We start from the raw sequence: 18,019 nt of genomic DNA, 5'->3' as shown, positions 1-18,019 counted from the left end.
CGGGGAAAAAAATGAAATTGATTGGAACAGGATAATCTGGAAATGGTTTAAAAGGGAGAAATTGTTGAAAAGGAGGCGGAGGCGAAGGCGATTGAATGGGCTAAAAATCGGACAGGCTGTCCGGGGAAAAAAAAAAGGGGGGGGGTGGTGGAAAAAGGGACAAAAGGGGTGCAACACGAGGACTTCCCAGGGGGTCACCCATCCTAGTACTACTCTCGCCCAAGCACGCTTAACTGCGGAGTTCTGATGGGATCCGGTGCATTAGTGCTGGTATGATCGCACCCGAAGATTAACCGCGACTTTATTGTTTTAAGCAGTAGACGGGGAAAAAATGAAATTGAATGGAACAGGATAATCTGGAAATGGTTTAAAAGGGAGAAATTGTCGAAAAGGAGGCGAAGGCGATTGAATGGGCTAAAAATCGGACAGGCTGTCCGGGGAAAAAAAAAAGGGGGGGGGGGGTGGTGGAAAAAGGGACAAAAGGGGTGCAACACGAGGACTTCCCAGGGGGTCACCCATCCTAGTACTACTCTCGCCCAAACACGCTTAACTACGGAGTTCTGATGGGATCCGGTGCATTAGTGCTGGTATGATCGCACCCGAAGATTAACCGCGACTTTATTGTTTTAAGCAGTAGACGGGGAAAAAAATGAAATTGAATGGAACAGGATAATCTGGAAATGGTTTAAAAGGGAGAAATTGTCGAAAAGGAGGCGAAGGCGATTGAATGGGCTAAAAATCGGACAGGCTGTCCGGGGAAAAAAAAAAAAGAGGGGGGGTGGTGGAAAAAGGGACAAAAGGGGTGCAACACGAGGACTTCCCAGGGGGTCACCCATCCTAGTACTACTCTCGCCCAAGCACGCTTAACTGCGGAGTTCTGATGGGATCCGGTGCATTAGTGCTGGTATGATCGCACCCGAAGATTAACCGCGACTTTATTGTTTTAAGCAGTAGACGGGGAAAAAAATGAAATTGAATGGAACAGGATAATCTGGAAATGGTTTAAAAGGGAGAAATTGTCGAAAAGGAGGCGAAGGCGATTGAATGGGCTAAAAATCGGACAGGCTGTCCGGGGAAAAAAAAAAGGGGGGGGGGTGGAAAAAGGGACAAAAGGGGTGCAACACGAGGACTTCCCAGGGGGTCACCCATCCTAGTACTACTCTCGCCCAAGCACGCTTAACTGCGGAGTTCTGATGGGATCCGGTGCATTAGTGCTGGTATGATCGCGCCCGAAGATTAACCGCGACTTTATGGTTTTAAGCAGTAGACGGGGAAAAAAATGAAATTGAATGGAACAGGATAATCTGTAAATGGTTTAAAAGGGAGAAATTGTCGAAAAGGAGGCGAAGGCGATTGAATGGGCTAAAAATCGGACAGGCTGTCCGGGGAAAAAAAAAAAGGGGGGGGGGTGGTGGAAAAAGGGACAAAAGGGGTGCAACACGAGGACTTCCCAGGGGGTCACCCATCCTAGTACTACTCTCGCCCAAGCACGCTTAACTGCGGAGTTCTGATGGGATCTGGTGCATTAGTGCTGGTATGATCGCACCCGAAGATTAACCGCGACTTTATTGTTTTAAGCAGTAGACGGGGAAAAAAATGAAATTGAATGGAACAGGATAATCTGGAAATGGTTTAAAAGGGAGAAATTGTCGAAAAGGAGGCGAAGGCGATTGAATGGGCTAAAAATCGGACAGGCTGTCCGGGAAAAAAAAAAGGGGGGGGGGGGTGGTGGAAAAAGGGACAAAAGGGGTGCAACACGAGGACTTCCCAGGGGGTCACCCATCCTAGTACTACTCTCGCCCAAGCACGCTTAACTGCGGAGTTCTGATGGGATCCGGTGCATTAGTGCTGGTATGATCGCACCCGAAGATTAACCGCGACTTTATTGTTTTAAGCAGTAGACGGGGAAAAAAATGAAATTGAATGGAACAGGATAATCTGGAAATGGTTTAAAAGGGAGAAATTGTCGAAAAGGAGGCGAAGGCGATTGAATGGGCTAAAAATCGGACAGGCTGTCCGGGGAAAAAAAAAAGGGGGGGGGGGGTGGTGGAAAAAGGGACAAAAGGGGTGCAACACGAGGACTTCCCAGGGGGTCACCCATCCTAGTACTACTCTCGCCCAAGCACGCTTAACTGCGGAGTTCTGATGGGATCCGGTGCATTAGTGCTGGTATGATCGCACCCGAAGATTAACCGCGACTTTATTGTTTTAAGCAGTAGACGGGGAAAAAAATGAAATTGAATGGAACAGGATAATCTGGAAATGGTTTAAAAGGGAGAAATTGTCGAAAAGGAGGCGAAGGCGATTGAATGGGCTAAAAATCGGACAGGCTGTCCGGGGAAAAAAAAAAGGGGGGGGGGGTGGTGGAAAAAGGGACAAAAGGGGTGCAACACGAGGACTTCCCAGGGGGTCACCCATCCTAGTACTACTCTCGCCCAAGCACGCTTAACTGCGGAGTTCTGATGGGATCCGGTGCATTAGTGCTGGTATGATCGCACCCGAAGATTAACCGCGACTTTATTGTTTTAAGCAGTAGACGGGGAAAAAAATGAAATTGAATGGAACAGGATAATCTGGAAATGGTTTAAAAGGGAGAAATTGTCGAAAAGGAGGCGAAGGCGATTGAATGGGCTAAAAATCGGACAGGCTGTCCGGAGAAAGAAAAAAGGGGGGGGGGGTGGTGGAAAAAGGGACAAAAGGGGTGCAACACGAGGACTTCCCAGGCGGTCACCCATCCTAGTACTACTCTCGCCCAAGCACGCTTAACTGCGGAGTTCTGATGGGATCCGGTGCATTAGTGCTGGTATGATCGCACCCGAAGATTAACCGCGACTTTATTGTTTTAAGCAGTAGACGGGGAAAAAAATGAAATTGAATGGAACAGGATAATCTGGAAATGATTTATAAGGGAGAAATTGTCGAAAAGGAGGCGAAGGCGATTGAATGGGCTAAAAATCGGACAGGCTGTCCGGGGAAAAAAAAAGGGGGGGGGTGGTGGAAAAAGGGACAAAAGGGGTGCAACACGAGGACTTCCCAGGGGGTCACCCAAACTAGTACTACTCTCGCCCAAGCACGCTTAACTGCGGAGTTCTGATGGGATCCGGTGCATTAGTGCTGGTATGATCGCACCCGAAGATTAACCGCGACTTTATTGTTTTAAGCAGTAGACGGGGAAAAAAATGAAATTGAATGGAACAGGATAATCTGGAAATGGTTTAAAAGGGAGAAATTGTTGAAAAGGAGGCGGAGGCGAAGGCGATTGAATGGGCTAAAAATCGGACAGGCTGTCCGGGGAAAAAAAAAAGGGGGGGGGTGGTGGAAAAAGGGACAAAAGGGGTGCAACACGAGGACTTCCCAGGGGGTCACCCATCCTAGTACTACTCTCGCCCAAGCACGCTTAACTGCGGAGTTCTGATGGGATCCGGTGCATTAGTGCTGGTATGATCGCACCCGAAGATTAACCGCGACTTTATTGTTTTAAGCAGTAGACGGGGAAAAAAATGAAATTGAATGGAACAGGATAATCTGGAAATGGTTTAAAAGGGAGAAATTTTCGAAAAGGAGGCGAAGGCGATTGAATGGTCTAAAAATCGGACAGGCTGTCCGGGGAAAAAAAAAAGGGGGGGGGTGGTGGAAAAAGGGACAAAAGGGGTGCAACACGAGGACTTCCCAGGGGGTCACCCATCCTAGTACTACTCTCGCCCAAGCACGCTTAACTGCGGAGTTCTGATGGGATCCGGTGCATTAGTGCTGGTATGATCGCACCCGAAGATTAACCGCGACTTTATTGTTTTAAGCAGTAGACGGGGAAAAAAATGAAATTGAATGGAACAGGATAATCTGGAAATGGTTTAAAAGGGAGAAATTGTCGAAAAGGAGGCGAAGGCGATTGAATGGGCTAAAAATCGGACAGGCTGTCCGGGGAAAAAAAAAAGGGGGGGGGGTGGTGGAAAAAGGGACAAAAGGGGTGCAACACGAGGACTTCCCAGGGGGTCACCCATCCCAGTACTACTCTCGCCCAAGCACGCTTAACTGCGGAGTTCTGATGGGATCCGGTGCATTAGTGCTGGTATGATCGCACCCGAAGATTAACCGCGACTTTATTGTTTTAAGCAGTAGACGGGGAAAAAAATGAAATTGAATGGAACAGGATAATCTGGAAATGGTTTAAAAGGGAGAAATTGTCGAAAAGGAGGCGAAGGCGATTGAATGGGCTAAAAATCGGACAGGCTGTCCGGGGAAAAAAAAAAGGCGGGGGGTGGTGGAAAAAGGGACAAAAGGGGTGCAACACGAGGACTTCCCAGGGGGTCACCCATCCTAGTACTACTCTCGCCCAAGCACGCTTAACTGCGGAGTTCTGATGGGATCCGGTGCATTAGTGCTGGTATGATCGCACCCGAAAATTAACCGCGACTTTATTGTTTTAAGCAGTAGACGGGGAAAAAAATGAAATTGAATGGAACAGGATAATCTAGAAATGGTTTAAAAGGGAGAAATTGTCGAAAAGGAGGCGAAGGCGATTGAATGGGCTAAAAATCGGACAGGCTGTCCGGGGAAAAAAAAAAGGGGGGGGGGGTGGTGGAAAAAGGGACAAAAGGGGTGCAACACGAGGACTTCCCAGGGGGTCACCCATCCTAGTACTACTCTCGCCCAAGCACGCTTAACTGCGGAGTTCTGATGGGATCCGGTGCATTAGTGCTGGTATGATCGCACCCGAAGATTAACCGCGACTTTATTGTTTTAAGCAGTAGACGGGGAAAAAAATGAAATTGAATGGAACAGGATAATCTGGAAATGGTTTAAAAGGGAGAAATTGTCGAAAAGGAGGCGAAGGCGATTGAATGGGCTAAAAATCGGACAGGATGTCCGGGGAAAAAAAAAAGAGGGGGGGGTGGTGGAAAAAGGGACAAAAGGGGTGCAACACGAGGACTTCCCAGGGGGTCACCCATCCTAGTACTACTCTCGCCCAAGCACGCTTAACTGCGGAGTTCTGATGGGATCCGGTGCATTAGTGCTGGTATGATCGCACCCGAAGATTAACCGCGACTTTGTTGTTTTAAGCAGTAGACGGGGAAAAAAATGAAGTTGAATGGAACAGGATAATCTGGAAATGGTTTAAAAGGGAGAAATTGTCGAAAAGGAGGCGAAGGCGATTGAATGGGCTAAAAATCGGACAGGCTGTCCGGGGAAAAAAAAAAGGGGGGGGGGTGGTGGAAGAAGGGACAAAAGGGGTGCAACACGAGGACTTCCCAGGGGGTCACCCATCCTAGTACTACTCTCGCCCAAGCACGCTTAACTGCGGAGTTCTGATGGGATCCGGTGCATTAGTGCTGGTATGATCGCACCCGAAGATTAACCGCGACTTTATTGTTTTAAGCAGTAGACGGGGAAAAAAATGAAATTGAATGGAACAGGATAATCTGGAAATGGTTTAAAAGGGAGAAATTGTCGAAAAGGAGGCGAAGGCGATTGAATGGGCTAAAAATCGGACAGGCTGTCCGGGGAAAAAAAAAGGGGGGGGGGGTGGTGGAAAAAGGGACAAAAGGGGTGCAACACGAGGACTTCCCAGGGGGTCACCCATCCTAGTACTACTCTCGCCCAAGCACGCTTAACTGCGGAGTTCTGATGGGATCTGGTGCATTAGTGCTGGTATGATCGCACCCGAAGATTAACCGCGACTTTATTGTTTTAAGCAGTAGACGGGGAAAAAAATGAAATTGAATGGAACAGGATAATCTGGAAATGGTTTAAAAGGGAGAAATTGTCGAAAAGGAGGCGAAGGCGATTGAATGGGCTAAAAATCGGACAGGCTGTCCGGGGAAAAAAAAAAGGGGGGGGGGGTGGTGGAAAAAGGGACAAAATGGGTGCAACACGAGGACTTCCCAGGGGGTCACCCATCCTAGTACTACTCTCGCCCAAGCACGCTTAACTGCGGAGTTCTGATGGGATCCGGTGCATTAGTGCTGGTATGATCGCACCCGAAGATTAACCGCGACTTTATTGTTTTAAGCAGTAGACGGGGAAAAAAATGAAATTGAATGGAACAGGATAATCTGGAAATGGTTTAAAAGGGAGAAATTGTCGAAAAGGAGGCGAAGGCGATTGAATGGGCTAAAAATCGGACAGGCTGTCCGGGGAAAAAAAAAAGGGGGGGGGTGGTGGAAAAAGGGACAAAAGGGGTGCAACACGAGGACTTCCCAGGGGGTCACCCATCCTAGTACTACTCTCGCCCAAGCACGCTTAACTGCGGAGTTCTGATGGGATCCGGTGCATTAGTGCTGGTATGATCGCACCCGAAGATTAACCGCGACTTTATTGTTTTAAGCAGTAGACGGGGAAAAAAATGAAATTGAATGGAACAGGATAATCTGGAAATGGTTTAAAAGGGAGAAATTGTCGAAAAGGAGGCGAAGGCGATTGAATGGGCTAAAAATCGGACAGGCTGTCCGGGGAAAAAAAAAAGGGGGGGGTGGTGGAAAAAGGGACAAAAAGGGTGCAACACGAGGACTTCCCAGGGGGTCACCCATCCTAGTACTACTCTCGCCCAAGCACGCTTAACTGCGGAGTTCTGATGGGATCCGGTGCATTAGTGCTGGTATGATCGCACCCGAAGATTAACCGCGACTTTATTGTTTTAAGGAGTAGACGGGGAAAAAAATGAAATTGAATGGAACAGGATAATCTGGAAATGGTTTAAAAGGGAGAAATTGTCGAAAAGGAGGCGAAGGCGATTGAATGGGCTAAAAATCGGACAGGCTGTCCGGAGAAAGAAAAAAGGGGGGGGGGGTGGTGGAAAAAGGGACAAAAGGGGGGCAACACGAGGACTTCCCAGGGGGTCACCCATCCTAGTACTACTCTCGCCCAAGCACGCTTAACTGCGGAGTTCTGATGGGATCCGGTGCATTAGTGCAGGTATGATCGCACCCGAAGATTAACCGCGACTTTATTGTTTTAAGCAGTAGACGGGGAAAAAAATGAAATTGAATGGAACAGGATAATCTGGAAATGGTTTAAAAGGGAGAAATTGTCGAAAAGGAGGCGAAGGCGATTGAATGGGCTAAAAATCGGACAGGCTGTCCGGGGAAAAAAAAAAGGGGGGGGTGGTGGAAAAAGGGACAAAAGGGGTGCAACACGAGGACTTCCCAGGGGGTCACCCATCCTAGTACTACTCTCGCCCAAGCACGCTTAACTGCGGAGTTCTGATGGGATCCGGTGCATTAGTGCTGGTATAATCGCACCCGAAGATTAACCGCGACTTTATTGTTTTAAGCAGTAGACGGGGAAAAAAATGAAATTGAATGGAACAGGATAATCTGGAAATGGTTTAAAAGGGAGAAATTGTCGAAAAGGAGGCGAAGGCGATTGAATGGGCTAAAAATCGGACAGGCTGTCCGGGGAAAAAAAAAAGGGGGGGGTGGTGGAAAAAGGGACAAAAGGGGTGCAACACGAGGACTTCCCAGGGGGTCACCCATCCTAGTACTACTCTCGCCCAAGCACGCTTAACTGCGGAGTTCTGATGGGATCCGGTGCATTAGTGCTGGTATGATCGCACCCGAAGATTAACCGCGACTTTATTGTTTTAAGCAGTAGACGGGGAAAAAAATGAAATTGAATGGAACAGGATAATCTAGAAATGATTTAAAAGGGAGAAATTGTCGAAAAGGAGGCGAAGGCGATTGAATGGGCTAAAAATCGGACAGGCTGTCCGGGGAAAAAAAAAAGGGGGGGGTGGTGGAAAAAGGGACAAAAGGGGTGCAACACGAGGACTTCCCAGGGGGTCACCCATCCTAGTACTACTCTCGCCCAAGCACGCTTAACTGCGGAGTTCTGATGGGATCCGGTGCATTAGTGCTGGTATGATCGCACCCGAAGATTAACCGCGACTTTATTGTTTTAAGCAGTAGACGGGGAAAAAAATGAAATTGAATGGAACAGGATAATCTGGAAATGGTTTAAAAGGGAGAAATTGTCGAAAAGGAGGCGAAGGCGATTGAATGGGCTAAAAATCGGACAGGCTGTCCGGGGAAAAAAAAAGGGGGGGGGGGGTGGTGGAAAAAGGGACAAAAGGGGTGCAACACGAGGACTTCCCAGGGGGTCACCCATCCTAGTACTACTCTCGCCCAAGCACGCTTAACTGCGGAGTTCTGATGGGATCCGGTGCATTAGTGCTGGTATGATCGCACCCGAAGATTAACCGCGACTTTATTGTTTTAAGCAGTAGACGGGGAAAAAAATGAAATTGAATGGAACAGGATAATCTGGAAATGGTTTAAAAGGGAGAAATTGTCGAAAAGGAGGCGAAGGCGATTGAATGGGCTAAAAATCGGACAGGCTGTCCGGGGAAAAAAAAAAGGGGGGGGGGGTGGTGGAAAAAGGGACAAAATGGGTGCAACACGAGGACTTCCCAGGGGGTCACCCATCCTAGTACTACTCTCGCCCAAGCACGCTTAACTGCGGAGTTCTGATGGGATCCGGTGCATTAGTGCTGGTATGATCGCACCCGAAGATTAACCGCGACTTTATTGTTTTAAGCAGTAGACGGGGAAAAAAATGAAATTGAATGGAACAGGATAATCTGGAAATGGTTTAAAAGGGAGAAATTGTCGAAAAGGAGGCGAAGGCGATTGAATGGGCTAAAAATCGGACAGGCTGTCCGGGGAAAAAAAAAAGGGGGGGGGTGGTGGAAAAAGGGACAAAAGGGGTGCAACACGAGGACTTCCCAGGGGGTCACCCATCCTAGTACTACTCTCGCCCAAGCACGCTTAACTGCGGAGTTCTGATGGGATCCGGTGCATTAGTGCTGGTATGATCGCACCCGAAGATTAACCGCGACTTTATTGTTTTAAGCAGTAGACGGGGAAAAAAATGAAATTGAATGGAACAGGATAATCTGGAAATGGTTTAAAAGGGAGAAATTGTCGAAAAGGAGGCGAAGGCGATTGAATGGGCTAAAAATCGGACAGGCTGTCCGGGGAAAAAAAAAAGGGGGGGGTGGTGGAAAAAGGGACAAAAAGGGTGCAACACGAGGACTTCCCAGGGGGTCACCCATCCTAGTACTACTCTCGCCCAAGCACGCTTAACTGCGGAGTTCTGATGGGATCCGGTGCATTAGTGCTGGTATGATCGCACCCGAAGATTAACCGCGACTTTATTGTTTTAAGGAGTAGACGGGGAAAAAAATGAAATTGAATGGAACAGGATAATCTGGAAATGGTTTAAAAGGGAGAAATTGTCGAAAAGGAGGCGAAGGCGATTGAATGGGCTAAAAATCGGACAGGCTGTCCGGAGAAAGAAAAAAGGGGGGGGGGTGGTGGAAAAAGGGACAAAAGGGGGGCAACACGAGGACTTCCCAGGGGGTCACCCATCCTAGTACTACTCTCGCCCAAGCACGCTTAACTGCGGAGTTCTGATGGGATCCGGTGCATTAGTGCAGGTATGATCGCACCCGAAGATTAACCGCGACTTTATTGTTTTAAGCAGTAGACGGGGAAAAAAATGAAATTGAATGGAACAGGATAATCTGGAAATGGTTTAAAAGGGAGAAATTGTCGAAAAGGAGGCGAAGGCGATTGAATGGGCTAAAAATCGGACAGGCTGTCCGGGGAAAAAAAAAAAGGGGAGGGGTGGTGGAAAAAGGGACAAAAGGGGTGCAACACGAGGACTTCCCAGGGGGTCACCCATCCTAGTACTACTCTCGCCCAAGCACGCTTAACTGCGGAGTTCTGATGGGATCCGGTGCATTAGTGCTGGTATGATCGCACCCGAAGATTAACCGCGACTTCATTGTTTTAAGCAGTAGACGGGGAAAAAAATGAAATTGAATGGAACAGGATAATCTGGAAATGGTTTAAAAGGGAGAAATTGTCGAAAAGGAGGCGAAGGCGATTGAATGGGCTAAAAATCGGACAGGCTGTCCGGGGAAAAAAAAAAGGGGGGGGTGGTGGAAAAAGGGACAAAAGGGGTGCAACACGAGGACTTCCCAGGGGGTCACCCATCCTAGTACTACTCTCGCCCAAGCACGCTTAACTGCGGAGTTCTGATGGGATCCGGTGCATTAGTGCTGGTATGATCGCACCCGAAGATTAACCGCGACTTTATTGTTTTAAGCAGTAGACGGGGAAAAAAATGAAATTGAATGGAACAGGATAATCTAGAAATGATTTAAAAGGGAGAAATTGTCGAAAAGGAGGCGAAGGCGATTGAATGGGCTAAAAATCGGACAGGCTGTCCGGGGAAAAAAAAAAGGGGGGGGTGGTGGAAAAAGGGACAAAAGGGGTGCAACACGAGGACTTCCCAGGGGGTCACCCATCCTAGTACTACTCTCGCCCAAGCACGCTTAACTGCGGAGTTCTGATGGGATCCGGTGCATTAGTGCTGGTATGATCGCACCCGAAGATTAACCGCGACTTTATTGTTTTAAGCAGTAGACGGGGAAAAAAATGAAATTGAATGGAACAGGATAATCTGGAAATGGTTTAAAAGGGAGAAATTGTTGAAAAGGAGGCGGAGGCGAAGGCGATTGAATGGGCTAAAAATCGGACAGGCTGTCCGGGGAAAAAAAAAAGGGGGGGGGGGGTGGTGGAAAAAGGGACAAAAGGGGTGCAACACGAGGACTTCCCAGGGGGTCACCCATCCTAGTACTACTCTCGCCCAAGCACGCTTAACTGCGGAGTTCTGATGGGATCCGGTGCATTAGTGCTGGTATGATCGCACCCGAAGATTAACCGCGACTTTATTGTTTTAAGCAGTAGACGGGGAAAAAAATGAAATTGAATGGAACAGGATAATCTGGAAATGGTTTAAAAGGGAGAAATTGTCGAAAAGGAGGCGAAGGCGATTGAATGGGCTAAAAATCGGACAGGCTGTCCGGGGAAAAAAAAAAAGGGGGGGGGGGTGGTGGAAAAAGGGACAAAAGGGGTGCAACACGAGGACTTCCCAGGGGGTCACCCATCCTAGTACTACTCTCGCCCAAGCACGCTTAACTGCGGAGTTCTGATGGGATCCGGTGCATTAGTGCTGGTATCATCGCACCCGAAGATTAACCGCGACTTTATTGTTTTAAGCAGTAGACGGGGAAAAAAATGAAATTGAATGGAACAGGATAATCTGGAAATGGTTTAAAAGGGAGAAATTGTCGAAAAGGAGGCGAAGGCGATTGAATGGGCTAAAAATCGGACAGGCTGTCCGGGGAAAAAAAAAAGGGGGGGGGGTGGTGGAAAAAGGGACAAAAGGGGTGCAACACGAGGACTTCCCAGGGGGTCACCCATCCTAGTACTACTCTCGCCCAAGCACGCTTAACTGCGGAGTTCTGATGGGATCCGGTGCATTAGTGCTGGTATGATCGCACCCGAAGATTAACCGCGACTTTATTGTTTTAAGCAGTAGACGGGGAAAAAAATGAAATTGAATGGAACAGGATAATCTGGAAATGGTTTAAAAGGGAGAAATTGTCGAAAAGGAGGCGAAGGCGATTGAATGGGCTAAAAATCGGACAGGCTGTCCGGGGAAAAAAAAAAGGGGGGGGTGGTGGAAAAAGGGACAAAAGGGGTGCAACACGAGGACTTCCCAGGGGGTCACCCATCCCAGTACTACTCTCGCCCAAGCACGCTTAACTGCGGAGTTCTGATGGGATCCGGTGCATTAGTGCTGGTATGATCGCACCCGAAGATTAACCGCGACTTTATTGTTTTAAGCAGTAGACGGGGAAAAAAATGAAATTGAATGGAACAGGATAATCGGGAAATGGTTTAAAAGGGAGAAATTGTCGAAAAGGAGGCGAAGGCGATTGAATGGGCTAAAAATCGGACAGGCTGTCCGGGGAAAAAAAAAAAGGGGGGGGGGTGGAAAAAGGGACAAAAGGGGTGCAACACGAGGACTTCCCAGGGGGTCACCCATCCTAGTACTACTCTCGCCCAAGCACGCTTAACTGCGGAGTTCTGATGGGATCCGGTGCATTAGTGCTGGTATGATCGCACCCGAAGATTAACCGCGACTTTATTGTTTTAAGCAGTAGACGGGGAAAAAAATGAAATTGAATGGAACAGGATAATCTGGAAATGGTTTAAAAGGGAGAAATTGTCGAAAAGGAGGCGAAGGCGAATGAATGGGCTAAAAATCGGACAGGCTGTCCGGAGAAAGAAAAAAGGGGGGGGGGGGTGGTGGAAAAAGGGACAAAAGGGGTGCAACACGAGGACTTCCCAGGGGGTCACCCATCCTAGTACTACTCTCGCCCAAGCACGCTTAACTGCGGAGTTCTGATGGGATCCGGTGCATTAGTGCTGGTATGATCGCACCCGAAGATTAACCGCGACTTTATTGTTTTAAGCAGTAGACGGGGAAAAAAATGAAATTGAATGGAACAGGATAATCTGGAAATGATTTATAAGGGAGAAATTGTCGAAAAGGAGGCGAAGGCGATTGAATGGGCTAAAAATCGGACAGGCTGTCCGGGGAAAAAAAAAAGGGGGGGGTGGTGGAAAAAGGGACAAAAGGGGTGCAACACGAGGAATTCCCAGGGGGTCACCCAAACTAGTACTACTCTCGCCCAAGCACGCTTAACTGCGGAGTTCTGATGGGATCCGGTGCATTAGTGCTGGTATGATCGCACCCGAAGATTAACCGCGACTTTATTGTTTTAAGCAGTAGACGGGGAAAAAAATGAAATTGAATGGAACAGGATAATCTGGAAATGGTTTAAAAGGGAGAAATTGTTGAAAAGGAGGCGGAGGCGAAGGCGATTGAATGGGCTAAAAATCGGACAGGCTGTCCGGGGAAAAAAAAAAGGGGGGGGGGGGTGGTGGAAAAAGGGACAAAAGGGGTGCAACACGAGGACTTCCCAGGGGGTCACCCATCCTAGTACTACTCTCGCCCAAGCACGCTTAACTGCGGAGTTCTGATGGGATCCGGTGCATTAGTGCTGGTATGATCGCACCCGAAGATTAACCGCGACTTTATTGTTTTAAGCAGTAGACGGGGAAAAAATGAAATTGAATGGAACAGGATAATCTGGAAATGGTTTAAAAGGGAGAAATTGTCGAAAAGGAGGCGAAGGCGATTGAATGGGCTAAAAATCGGACAGGCTGTCCGGGGAAAAAAAAAAGGGGGGGGGGGTGGTGGAAAAAGGGACAAAAGGGGTGCAACACGAGGACTTCCCAGGGGGTCACCCATCCTAGTACTACTCTCGCCCAAACACGCTTAACTACGGAGTTCTGATGGGATCCGGTGCATTAGTGCTGGTATGATCGCACCCGAAGATTAACCGCGACTTTATTGTTTTAAGCAGTAGACGGGGAAAAAAATGAAATTGAATGGAACAGGATAATCTGGAAATGGTTTAAAAGGGAGAAATTGTCGAAAAGGAGGCGAAGGCGATTGAATGGGCTAAAAATCGGGCAGGCTGTCCGGGGAAAAAAAAAAGGAGGGGGGGTGGTGGAAAAAGGGACAAAAGGGGTGCAACACGAGGACTTCCCAGGGGGTCACCCATCCTAGTACTACTCTCGCCCAAGCACGCTTAACTGCGGAGTTCTGATGGGATCCGGTGCATTAGTGCTGGTATGATCGCACCCGAAGATTAACCGCGACTTTATTGTTTTAAGCAGTAGACGGGGAAAAAAATGAAATTGAATGGAACAGGATAATCTGGAAATGGTTTAAAAGGGAGAAATTGTCGAAAAGGAGGCGAAGGCAATTGAATGGGCTAAAAATCGGACAGGCTGTCCGGGGAAAAAAAAAAGGGGGGGGGTGGAAAAAGGGACAAAAGGGGTGCAACACGAGGACTTCCCAGGGGGTCACCCATCCTAGTACTACTCTCGCCCAAGCACGCTTAACTGCGGAGTTCTGATGGGATCCGGTGCATTAGTGCTGGTATGATCGCGCCCGAAGATTAACCGCGACTTTATGGTTTTAAGCAGTAGACGGGGAAAAAAATGAAATTGAATGGAACAGGATAATCTGTAAATGGTTTAAAAGGGAGAAATTGTCGAAAAGGAGGCGAAGGCGATTGAATGGGCTAAAAATCGGACAGGCTGTCCGGGGAAAAAAAAAAGGGGGGGGGTGGTGGAAAAAGGGACAAAAGGGGTGCAACACGAGGACTTCCCAGGGGGTCACCCATCCTAGTACTACTCTCGCCCAAGCACGCTTAACTGCGGAGTTCTGATGGGATCTGGTGCATTAGTGCTGGTATGATCGCACCCGAAGATTAACCGCGACTTTATTGTTTTAAGCAGTAGACGGGGAAAAAAATGAAATTGAATGGAACAGGATAATCTGGAAATGGTTTAAAAGGGAGAAATTGTCGAAAAGGAGGCGAAGGCGATTGAATGGGCTAAAAATCGGACAGGCTGTCCGGGAAAAAAAAAAGGGGGGGGGGGGGGTGGTGGAAAAAGGGACAAAAGGGGTGCAACACGAGGACTTCCCAGGGGGTCACCCATCCTAGTACTACTCTCGCCCAAGCACGCTTAACTGCGGAGTTCTGATGGGATCCGGTGCATTAGTGCTGGTATGATCGCACCCGAAGATTAACCGCGACTTTATTGTTTTAAGCAGTAGACGGGGAAAAAAATGAAATTGAATGGAACAGGATAATCTGGAAATGGTTTAAAAGGGAGAAATTGTCGAAAAGGAGGCGAAGGCGATTGAATGGGCTAAAAATCGGACAGGCTGTCCGGGGAAAAAAAAAAGGGGGGGGGGTGGTGGAAAAAGGGACAAAAGGGGTGCAACACGAGGACTTCCCAGGGGGTCACCCATCCTAGTACTACTCTCGCCCAAGCACGCTTAACTGCGGAGTTCTGATGGGATCCGGTGCATTAGTGCTGGTATGATCGCACCCGAAGATTAACCGCGACTTTATTGTTTTAAGCAGTAGACGGGGAAAAAAATGAAATTGAATGGAACAGGATAATCTGGAAATGGTTTAAAAGGGAGAAATTGTCGAAAAGGAGGCGAAGGCGATTGAATGGGCTAAAAATCGGACAGGCTGTCCGGGGAAAAAAAAAGGGGGGGGGGGTGGTGGAAAAAGGGACAAAAGGGGTGCAACACGAGGACTTCCCAGGGGGTCACCCATCCTAGTACTACTCTCGCCCAAGCACGCTTAACTGCGGAGTTCTGATGGGATCCGGTGCATTAGTGCTGGTATGATCGCACCCGAAGATTAACCGCGACTTTATTGTTTTAAGCAGTAGACGGGGAAAAAAATGAAATTGAATGGAACAGGATAATCTGGAAATGGTTTAAAAGGGAGAAATTGTCGAAAAGGAGGCGAAGGCGATTGAATGGGCTAAAAATCGGACAGGCTGTCCGGAGAAAGAAAAAAGGGGGGGGGGGTGGTGGAAAAAGGGACAAAAGGGGTGCAACACGAGGACTTCCCAGGGGGTCACCCATCCTAGTACTACTCTCGCCCAAGCACGCTTAACTGCGGAGTTCTGATGGGATCCGGTGCATTAGTGCTGGTATGATCGCACCCGAAGATTAACCGCGACTTTATTGTTTTAAGCAGTAGACGGGGAAAAAAATGAAATTGAATGGAACAGGATAATCTGGAAATGATTTATAAGGGAGAAATTGTCGAAAAGGAGGCGAAGGCGATTGAATGGGCTAAAAATCGGACAGGCTGTCCGGGGAAAAAAAAAAGGGGGGGGTGGTGGAAAAAGGGACAAAAGGGGTGCAACACGAGGACTTCCCAGGGGGTCACCCAAACTAGTACTACTCTCGCCCAAGCACGCTTAACTGCGGAGTTCTGATGGGATCCGGTGCATTAGTGCTGGTATGATCGCACCCGAAGATTAACCGCGACTTTATTGTTTTAAGCAGTAGACGGGGAAAAAAATGAAATTGAATGGAACAGGATAATCTGGAAATGGTTTAAAAGGGAGAAATTGTTGAAAAGGAGGCGGAGGCGAAGGCGATTGAATGGGCTAAAAATCGGACAGGCTGTCCGGGGAAAAAAAAAAGGGGGGGGGGTGGAAAAAGGGACAAAAGGGGTGCAACACGAGGACTTCCCAGGGGGTCACCCATCCTAGTACTACTCTCGCCCAAGCACGCTTAACTGCGGAGTTCTGATGGGATCCGGTGCATTAGTGCTGGTATGATCGCACCCGAAGATTAACCGCGACTTTATTGTTTTAAGCAGTAGACGGGGAAAAAATGAAATTGAATGGAACAGGATAATCTGGAAATGGTTTAAAAGGGAGAAATTGTCGAAAAGGAGGCGAAGGCGATTGAATGGGCTAAAAATCGGACAGGCTGTCCGGGGAAAAAAAAAAGGGGGGGGGGTGGTGGAAAAAGGGACAAAAGGGGTGCAACACGAGGACTTCCCAGGGGGTCACCCATCCTAGTACTACTCTCGCCCAAACACGCTTAACTACGGAGTTCTGATGGGATCCGGTGCATTAGTGCTGGTATGATCGCACCCGAAGATTAACCGCGACTTTATTGTTTTAAGCAGTAGACGGGGAAAAAAATGAAATTGAATGGAACAGGATAATCTGGAAATGGTTTAAAAGGGAGAAATTGTCGAAAAGGAGGCGAAGGCGATTGAATGGGCTAAAAATCGGACAGGCTGTCCGGGGAAAAAAAAAAGGAGGGGGGGTGGTGGAAAAAGGGACAAAAGGGGTGCAACACGAGGACTTCCCAGGGGGTCACCCATCCTAGTACTACTCTCGCCCAAGCACGCTTAACTGCGGAGTTCTGATGGGATCCGGTGCATTAGTGCTGGTATGATCGCACCCGAAGATTAACCGCGACTTTATTGTTTTAAGCAGTAGACAGGGAAAAAAACTGAAATTGAATGGAACAGGATAATCTGGAAATGGTTTAAAAGGGAGAAATTGTCGAAAAGGAGGCGAAGGAGATTGAATGGGCTAAAAATCGGACAGGCTGTCCGGGGAAAAAAAAAAGGGGGGGGTGGAAAAAGGGACAAAAGGGGTGCAACACGAGGACTTCCCAGGGGGTCACCCATCCTAGTACTACTCTCGCCCAAGCACGCTTAACTGCGGAGTTCTGATGGGATCCGGTGCATTAGTGCTGGTATGATCGCGCCCGAAGATTAACCGCGACTTTATGGTTTTAAGCAGTAGACGGGGAAAAAAATGAAATTGAATGGAACAGGATAATCTGTAAATGGTTTAAAAGGGAGAAATTGTCGAAAAGGAGGCGAAGACGATTGAATGGGCTAAAAATCGGACAGGCTGTCCGGGGAAAAAAAAAAGCGGGGGGGGTGGTGGAAAAAGGGACAAAAGGGGTGCAACACGAGGACTTCCCAGGGGGTCACCCATCCTAGTACTACTCTCGCCCAAGCACGCTTAACTGCGGAGTTCTGATGGGATCTGGTGCATTAGTGCTGGTATGATCGCACCCGAAGATTAACTGCGACTTTATTGTTTTAAGCAGTAGACGGGGAAAAAAATGAAATTGAATGGAACAGGATAATCTGGAAATGGTTTAAAAGGGAGAAATTGTCGAAAAGGAGGCGAAGGCGATTGAATGGGCTAAAAATCGGACAGGCTGTCCGGGAAAAAAAAAAAGGGGGGGGGGTGGTGGAAAAAGGGACAAAAGGGGTGCAACACGAGGACTTCCCAGGGGGTCACCCATCCTAGTACTACTCTCGCCCAAGCACGCTTAACTGCGGAGTTCTGATGGGATCCGGTGCATTAGTGCTGGTATGATCGCACCCGAAGATTAACCGCGACTTTATTGTTTTAAGCAGTAGACGGGGAAAAAAATGAAATTGAATGGAACAGGATAATCTGGAAATGGTTTAAAAGGGAGAAATTGTCGAAAAGGAGGCGAAGGCGATTGAATGGGCTAAAAATCGGACAGGCTGTCCGGGGAAAAAAAAAAGGGGGGGGTGGTGGAAAAAGGGACAAAAGGGGTGCAACACGAGGACTTCCCAGGGGGTCACCCATCCTAGTACTACTCTCGCCCAAGCACGCTTAACTGCGGAGTTTTGATGGGATCCGGTGCATTAGTGCTGGTATGATCGCACCAGAAGATTAACCGCGACTTCATTGTTTTAACCAGTAGA

General features: G+C 48.2%; 57 non-coding genes across 57 annotated transcripts; all 57 read right to left on the bottom strand.

The window, feature by feature from the left end:
* Positions 1-165: 165 nt before the first annotated feature.
* LOC145812355 (5S ribosomal RNA) lies at positions 166-284 on the bottom strand. Its single transcript, XR_014355864.1, has one exon. It is a non-coding gene; the product is annotated as a 5S ribosomal RNA (ribosomal RNA).
* A 198-nt stretch (positions 285-482) lies between these two features.
* On the bottom strand, positions 483-601 carry LOC145809488 (5S ribosomal RNA). The gene has a single exon (XR_014353047.1). It is a non-coding gene; the product is annotated as a 5S ribosomal RNA (ribosomal RNA).
* Positions 602-799: 198 nt separating this feature from the next.
* LOC145812349 (5S ribosomal RNA) lies at positions 800-918 on the bottom strand. The gene has a single exon (XR_014355863.1). It is a non-coding gene; the product is annotated as a 5S ribosomal RNA (ribosomal RNA).
* A 194-nt stretch (positions 919-1,112) lies between these two features.
* LOC145809705 (5S ribosomal RNA) lies at positions 1,113-1,231 on the bottom strand. Its single transcript, XR_014353267.1, has one exon. It is a non-coding gene; the product is annotated as a 5S ribosomal RNA (ribosomal RNA).
* Positions 1,232-1,429: 198 nt separating this feature from the next.
* Positions 1,430-1,548, bottom strand: LOC145809509 (5S ribosomal RNA). The gene has a single exon (XR_014353068.1). It is a non-coding gene; the product is annotated as a 5S ribosomal RNA (ribosomal RNA).
* Positions 1,549-1,746: 198 nt separating this feature from the next.
* On the bottom strand, positions 1,747-1,865 carry LOC145812342 (5S ribosomal RNA). Its single transcript, XR_014355862.1, has one exon. It is a non-coding gene; the product is annotated as a 5S ribosomal RNA (ribosomal RNA).
* A 199-nt stretch (positions 1,866-2,064) lies between these two features.
* On the bottom strand, positions 2,065-2,183 carry LOC145812337 (5S ribosomal RNA). Its single transcript, XR_014355860.1, has one exon. It is a non-coding gene; the product is annotated as a 5S ribosomal RNA (ribosomal RNA).
* A 198-nt stretch (positions 2,184-2,381) lies between these two features.
* LOC145812332 (5S ribosomal RNA) lies at positions 2,382-2,500 on the bottom strand. The gene has a single exon (XR_014355859.1). It is a non-coding gene; the product is annotated as a 5S ribosomal RNA (ribosomal RNA).
* A 198-nt stretch (positions 2,501-2,698) lies between these two features.
* On the bottom strand, positions 2,699-2,817 carry LOC145809612 (5S ribosomal RNA). Its single transcript, XR_014353173.1, has one exon. It is a non-coding gene; the product is annotated as a 5S ribosomal RNA (ribosomal RNA).
* A 195-nt stretch (positions 2,818-3,012) lies between these two features.
* LOC145809875 (5S ribosomal RNA) lies at positions 3,013-3,131 on the bottom strand. Its single transcript, XR_014353443.1, has one exon. It is a non-coding gene; the product is annotated as a 5S ribosomal RNA (ribosomal RNA).
* Positions 3,132-3,333: 202 nt separating this feature from the next.
* On the bottom strand, positions 3,334-3,452 carry LOC145812326 (5S ribosomal RNA). Its single transcript, XR_014355858.1, has one exon. It is a non-coding gene; the product is annotated as a 5S ribosomal RNA (ribosomal RNA).
* A 196-nt stretch (positions 3,453-3,648) lies between these two features.
* LOC145812323 (5S ribosomal RNA) lies at positions 3,649-3,767 on the bottom strand. The gene has a single exon (XR_014355857.1). It is a non-coding gene; the product is annotated as a 5S ribosomal RNA (ribosomal RNA).
* A 197-nt stretch (positions 3,768-3,964) lies between these two features.
* Positions 3,965-4,083, bottom strand: LOC145808964 (5S ribosomal RNA). Its single transcript, XR_014352453.1, has one exon. It is a non-coding gene; the product is annotated as a 5S ribosomal RNA (ribosomal RNA).
* A 196-nt stretch (positions 4,084-4,279) lies between these two features.
* Positions 4,280-4,398, bottom strand: LOC145812318 (5S ribosomal RNA). Its single transcript, XR_014355856.1, has one exon. It is a non-coding gene; the product is annotated as a 5S ribosomal RNA (ribosomal RNA).
* Positions 4,399-4,596: 198 nt separating this feature from the next.
* LOC145812313 (5S ribosomal RNA) lies at positions 4,597-4,715 on the bottom strand. The gene has a single exon (XR_014355851.1). It is a non-coding gene; the product is annotated as a 5S ribosomal RNA (ribosomal RNA).
* A 197-nt stretch (positions 4,716-4,912) lies between these two features.
* On the bottom strand, positions 4,913-5,031 carry LOC145812307 (5S ribosomal RNA). The gene has a single exon (XR_014355845.1). It is a non-coding gene; the product is annotated as a 5S ribosomal RNA (ribosomal RNA).
* Positions 5,032-5,228: 197 nt separating this feature from the next.
* Positions 5,229-5,347, bottom strand: LOC145812300 (5S ribosomal RNA). Its single transcript, XR_014355837.1, has one exon. It is a non-coding gene; the product is annotated as a 5S ribosomal RNA (ribosomal RNA).
* A 197-nt stretch (positions 5,348-5,544) lies between these two features.
* Positions 5,545-5,663, bottom strand: LOC145809507 (5S ribosomal RNA). The gene has a single exon (XR_014353066.1). It is a non-coding gene; the product is annotated as a 5S ribosomal RNA (ribosomal RNA).
* A 198-nt stretch (positions 5,664-5,861) lies between these two features.
* Positions 5,862-5,980, bottom strand: LOC145809102 (5S ribosomal RNA). The gene has a single exon (XR_014352596.1). It is a non-coding gene; the product is annotated as a 5S ribosomal RNA (ribosomal RNA).
* A 196-nt stretch (positions 5,981-6,176) lies between these two features.
* LOC145812290 (5S ribosomal RNA) lies at positions 6,177-6,295 on the bottom strand. Its single transcript, XR_014355827.1, has one exon. It is a non-coding gene; the product is annotated as a 5S ribosomal RNA (ribosomal RNA).
* A 195-nt stretch (positions 6,296-6,490) lies between these two features.
* Positions 6,491-6,609, bottom strand: LOC145808992 (5S ribosomal RNA). Its single transcript, XR_014352486.1, has one exon. It is a non-coding gene; the product is annotated as a 5S ribosomal RNA (ribosomal RNA).
* Positions 6,610-6,807: 198 nt separating this feature from the next.
* On the bottom strand, positions 6,808-6,926 carry LOC145809839 (5S ribosomal RNA). Its single transcript, XR_014353407.1, has one exon. It is a non-coding gene; the product is annotated as a 5S ribosomal RNA (ribosomal RNA).
* A 195-nt stretch (positions 6,927-7,121) lies between these two features.
* On the bottom strand, positions 7,122-7,240 carry LOC145809206 (5S ribosomal RNA). The gene has a single exon (XR_014352708.1). It is a non-coding gene; the product is annotated as a 5S ribosomal RNA (ribosomal RNA).
* A 195-nt stretch (positions 7,241-7,435) lies between these two features.
* Positions 7,436-7,554, bottom strand: LOC145812285 (5S ribosomal RNA). Its single transcript, XR_014355820.1, has one exon. It is a non-coding gene; the product is annotated as a 5S ribosomal RNA (ribosomal RNA).
* A 195-nt stretch (positions 7,555-7,749) lies between these two features.
* Positions 7,750-7,868, bottom strand: LOC145812276 (5S ribosomal RNA). The gene has a single exon (XR_014355811.1). It is a non-coding gene; the product is annotated as a 5S ribosomal RNA (ribosomal RNA).
* A 198-nt stretch (positions 7,869-8,066) lies between these two features.
* Positions 8,067-8,185, bottom strand: LOC145812268 (5S ribosomal RNA). The gene has a single exon (XR_014355802.1). It is a non-coding gene; the product is annotated as a 5S ribosomal RNA (ribosomal RNA).
* A 198-nt stretch (positions 8,186-8,383) lies between these two features.
* On the bottom strand, positions 8,384-8,502 carry LOC145809101 (5S ribosomal RNA). The gene has a single exon (XR_014352595.1). It is a non-coding gene; the product is annotated as a 5S ribosomal RNA (ribosomal RNA).
* Positions 8,503-8,698: 196 nt separating this feature from the next.
* Positions 8,699-8,817, bottom strand: LOC145812261 (5S ribosomal RNA). Its single transcript, XR_014355792.1, has one exon. It is a non-coding gene; the product is annotated as a 5S ribosomal RNA (ribosomal RNA).
* Positions 8,818-9,012: 195 nt separating this feature from the next.
* LOC145808991 (5S ribosomal RNA) lies at positions 9,013-9,131 on the bottom strand. The gene has a single exon (XR_014352485.1). It is a non-coding gene; the product is annotated as a 5S ribosomal RNA (ribosomal RNA).
* Positions 9,132-9,328: 197 nt separating this feature from the next.
* On the bottom strand, positions 9,329-9,447 carry LOC145809838 (5S ribosomal RNA). Its single transcript, XR_014353406.1, has one exon. It is a non-coding gene; the product is annotated as a 5S ribosomal RNA (ribosomal RNA).
* A 197-nt stretch (positions 9,448-9,644) lies between these two features.
* Positions 9,645-9,763, bottom strand: LOC145812257 (5S ribosomal RNA). Its single transcript, XR_014355786.1, has one exon. It is a non-coding gene; the product is annotated as a 5S ribosomal RNA (ribosomal RNA).
* Positions 9,764-9,958: 195 nt separating this feature from the next.
* LOC145812247 (5S ribosomal RNA) lies at positions 9,959-10,077 on the bottom strand. The gene has a single exon (XR_014355777.1). It is a non-coding gene; the product is annotated as a 5S ribosomal RNA (ribosomal RNA).
* Positions 10,078-10,272: 195 nt separating this feature from the next.
* On the bottom strand, positions 10,273-10,391 carry LOC145812238 (5S ribosomal RNA). Its single transcript, XR_014355768.1, has one exon. It is a non-coding gene; the product is annotated as a 5S ribosomal RNA (ribosomal RNA).
* A 205-nt stretch (positions 10,392-10,596) lies between these two features.
* On the bottom strand, positions 10,597-10,715 carry LOC145812234 (5S ribosomal RNA). Its single transcript, XR_014355762.1, has one exon. It is a non-coding gene; the product is annotated as a 5S ribosomal RNA (ribosomal RNA).
* Positions 10,716-10,914: 199 nt separating this feature from the next.
* Positions 10,915-11,033, bottom strand: LOC145809296 (5S ribosomal RNA). Its single transcript, XR_014352815.1, has one exon. It is a non-coding gene; the product is annotated as a 5S ribosomal RNA (ribosomal RNA).
* Positions 11,034-11,230: 197 nt separating this feature from the next.
* LOC145812228 (5S ribosomal RNA) lies at positions 11,231-11,349 on the bottom strand. The gene has a single exon (XR_014355754.1). It is a non-coding gene; the product is annotated as a 5S ribosomal RNA (ribosomal RNA).
* Positions 11,350-11,544: 195 nt separating this feature from the next.
* LOC145808963 (5S ribosomal RNA) lies at positions 11,545-11,663 on the bottom strand. The gene has a single exon (XR_014352452.1). It is a non-coding gene; the product is annotated as a 5S ribosomal RNA (ribosomal RNA).
* Positions 11,664-11,858: 195 nt separating this feature from the next.
* Positions 11,859-11,977, bottom strand: LOC145812221 (5S ribosomal RNA). The gene has a single exon (XR_014355747.1). It is a non-coding gene; the product is annotated as a 5S ribosomal RNA (ribosomal RNA).
* A 199-nt stretch (positions 11,978-12,176) lies between these two features.
* On the bottom strand, positions 12,177-12,295 carry LOC145812213 (5S ribosomal RNA). The gene has a single exon (XR_014355738.1). It is a non-coding gene; the product is annotated as a 5S ribosomal RNA (ribosomal RNA).
* A 195-nt stretch (positions 12,296-12,490) lies between these two features.
* On the bottom strand, positions 12,491-12,609 carry LOC145809930 (5S ribosomal RNA). The gene has a single exon (XR_014353497.1). It is a non-coding gene; the product is annotated as a 5S ribosomal RNA (ribosomal RNA).
* Positions 12,610-12,814: 205 nt separating this feature from the next.
* LOC145812204 (5S ribosomal RNA) lies at positions 12,815-12,933 on the bottom strand. Its single transcript, XR_014355729.1, has one exon. It is a non-coding gene; the product is annotated as a 5S ribosomal RNA (ribosomal RNA).
* A 197-nt stretch (positions 12,934-13,130) lies between these two features.
* Positions 13,131-13,249, bottom strand: LOC145809487 (5S ribosomal RNA). The gene has a single exon (XR_014353045.1). It is a non-coding gene; the product is annotated as a 5S ribosomal RNA (ribosomal RNA).
* Positions 13,250-13,446: 197 nt separating this feature from the next.
* Positions 13,447-13,565, bottom strand: LOC145812196 (5S ribosomal RNA). Its single transcript, XR_014355722.1, has one exon. It is a non-coding gene; the product is annotated as a 5S ribosomal RNA (ribosomal RNA).
* Positions 13,566-13,758: 193 nt separating this feature from the next.
* Positions 13,759-13,877, bottom strand: LOC145809704 (5S ribosomal RNA). The gene has a single exon (XR_014353266.1). It is a non-coding gene; the product is annotated as a 5S ribosomal RNA (ribosomal RNA).
* A 196-nt stretch (positions 13,878-14,073) lies between these two features.
* Positions 14,074-14,192, bottom strand: LOC145809506 (5S ribosomal RNA). The gene has a single exon (XR_014353065.1). It is a non-coding gene; the product is annotated as a 5S ribosomal RNA (ribosomal RNA).
* A 200-nt stretch (positions 14,193-14,392) lies between these two features.
* LOC145812188 (5S ribosomal RNA) lies at positions 14,393-14,511 on the bottom strand. The gene has a single exon (XR_014355714.1). It is a non-coding gene; the product is annotated as a 5S ribosomal RNA (ribosomal RNA).
* A 197-nt stretch (positions 14,512-14,708) lies between these two features.
* LOC145812179 (5S ribosomal RNA) lies at positions 14,709-14,827 on the bottom strand. The gene has a single exon (XR_014355705.1). It is a non-coding gene; the product is annotated as a 5S ribosomal RNA (ribosomal RNA).
* A 197-nt stretch (positions 14,828-15,024) lies between these two features.
* LOC145812170 (5S ribosomal RNA) lies at positions 15,025-15,143 on the bottom strand. The gene has a single exon (XR_014355696.1). It is a non-coding gene; the product is annotated as a 5S ribosomal RNA (ribosomal RNA).
* A 198-nt stretch (positions 15,144-15,341) lies between these two features.
* Positions 15,342-15,460, bottom strand: LOC145812160 (5S ribosomal RNA). Its single transcript, XR_014355685.1, has one exon. It is a non-coding gene; the product is annotated as a 5S ribosomal RNA (ribosomal RNA).
* Positions 15,461-15,655: 195 nt separating this feature from the next.
* Positions 15,656-15,774, bottom strand: LOC145809874 (5S ribosomal RNA). The gene has a single exon (XR_014353442.1). It is a non-coding gene; the product is annotated as a 5S ribosomal RNA (ribosomal RNA).
* Positions 15,775-15,974: 200 nt separating this feature from the next.
* LOC145812152 (5S ribosomal RNA) lies at positions 15,975-16,093 on the bottom strand. Its single transcript, XR_014355676.1, has one exon. It is a non-coding gene; the product is annotated as a 5S ribosomal RNA (ribosomal RNA).
* Positions 16,094-16,289: 196 nt separating this feature from the next.
* LOC145809486 (5S ribosomal RNA) lies at positions 16,290-16,408 on the bottom strand. Its single transcript, XR_014353044.1, has one exon. It is a non-coding gene; the product is annotated as a 5S ribosomal RNA (ribosomal RNA).
* A 197-nt stretch (positions 16,409-16,605) lies between these two features.
* Positions 16,606-16,724, bottom strand: LOC145812143 (5S ribosomal RNA). Its single transcript, XR_014355668.1, has one exon. It is a non-coding gene; the product is annotated as a 5S ribosomal RNA (ribosomal RNA).
* A 193-nt stretch (positions 16,725-16,917) lies between these two features.
* Positions 16,918-17,036, bottom strand: LOC145809703 (5S ribosomal RNA). Its single transcript, XR_014353265.1, has one exon. It is a non-coding gene; the product is annotated as a 5S ribosomal RNA (ribosomal RNA).
* Positions 17,037-17,233: 197 nt separating this feature from the next.
* LOC145809505 (5S ribosomal RNA) lies at positions 17,234-17,352 on the bottom strand. The gene has a single exon (XR_014353064.1). It is a non-coding gene; the product is annotated as a 5S ribosomal RNA (ribosomal RNA).
* A 197-nt stretch (positions 17,353-17,549) lies between these two features.
* Positions 17,550-17,668, bottom strand: LOC145812135 (5S ribosomal RNA). Its single transcript, XR_014355660.1, has one exon. It is a non-coding gene; the product is annotated as a 5S ribosomal RNA (ribosomal RNA).
* A 195-nt stretch (positions 17,669-17,863) lies between these two features.
* Positions 17,864-17,982, bottom strand: LOC145810619 (5S ribosomal RNA). The gene has a single exon (XR_014354180.1). It is a non-coding gene; the product is annotated as a 5S ribosomal RNA (ribosomal RNA).
* Positions 17,983-18,019: the final 37 nt, after the last annotated feature.

Source organism: Camellia sinensis, chromosome 14 (assembly GCF_055761805.1).
Source record: "Camellia sinensis isolate YWXY chromosome 14, ASM5576180v1, whole genome shotgun sequence".
In the NCBI taxonomy this organism is placed as follows: domain Eukaryota; kingdom Viridiplantae; phylum Streptophyta; class Magnoliopsida; order Ericales; family Theaceae; genus Camellia; species Camellia sinensis.
Note: the sequence above shows the minus strand (reverse complement) of the source record. Positions and strands in the feature narration are given on the sequence as shown.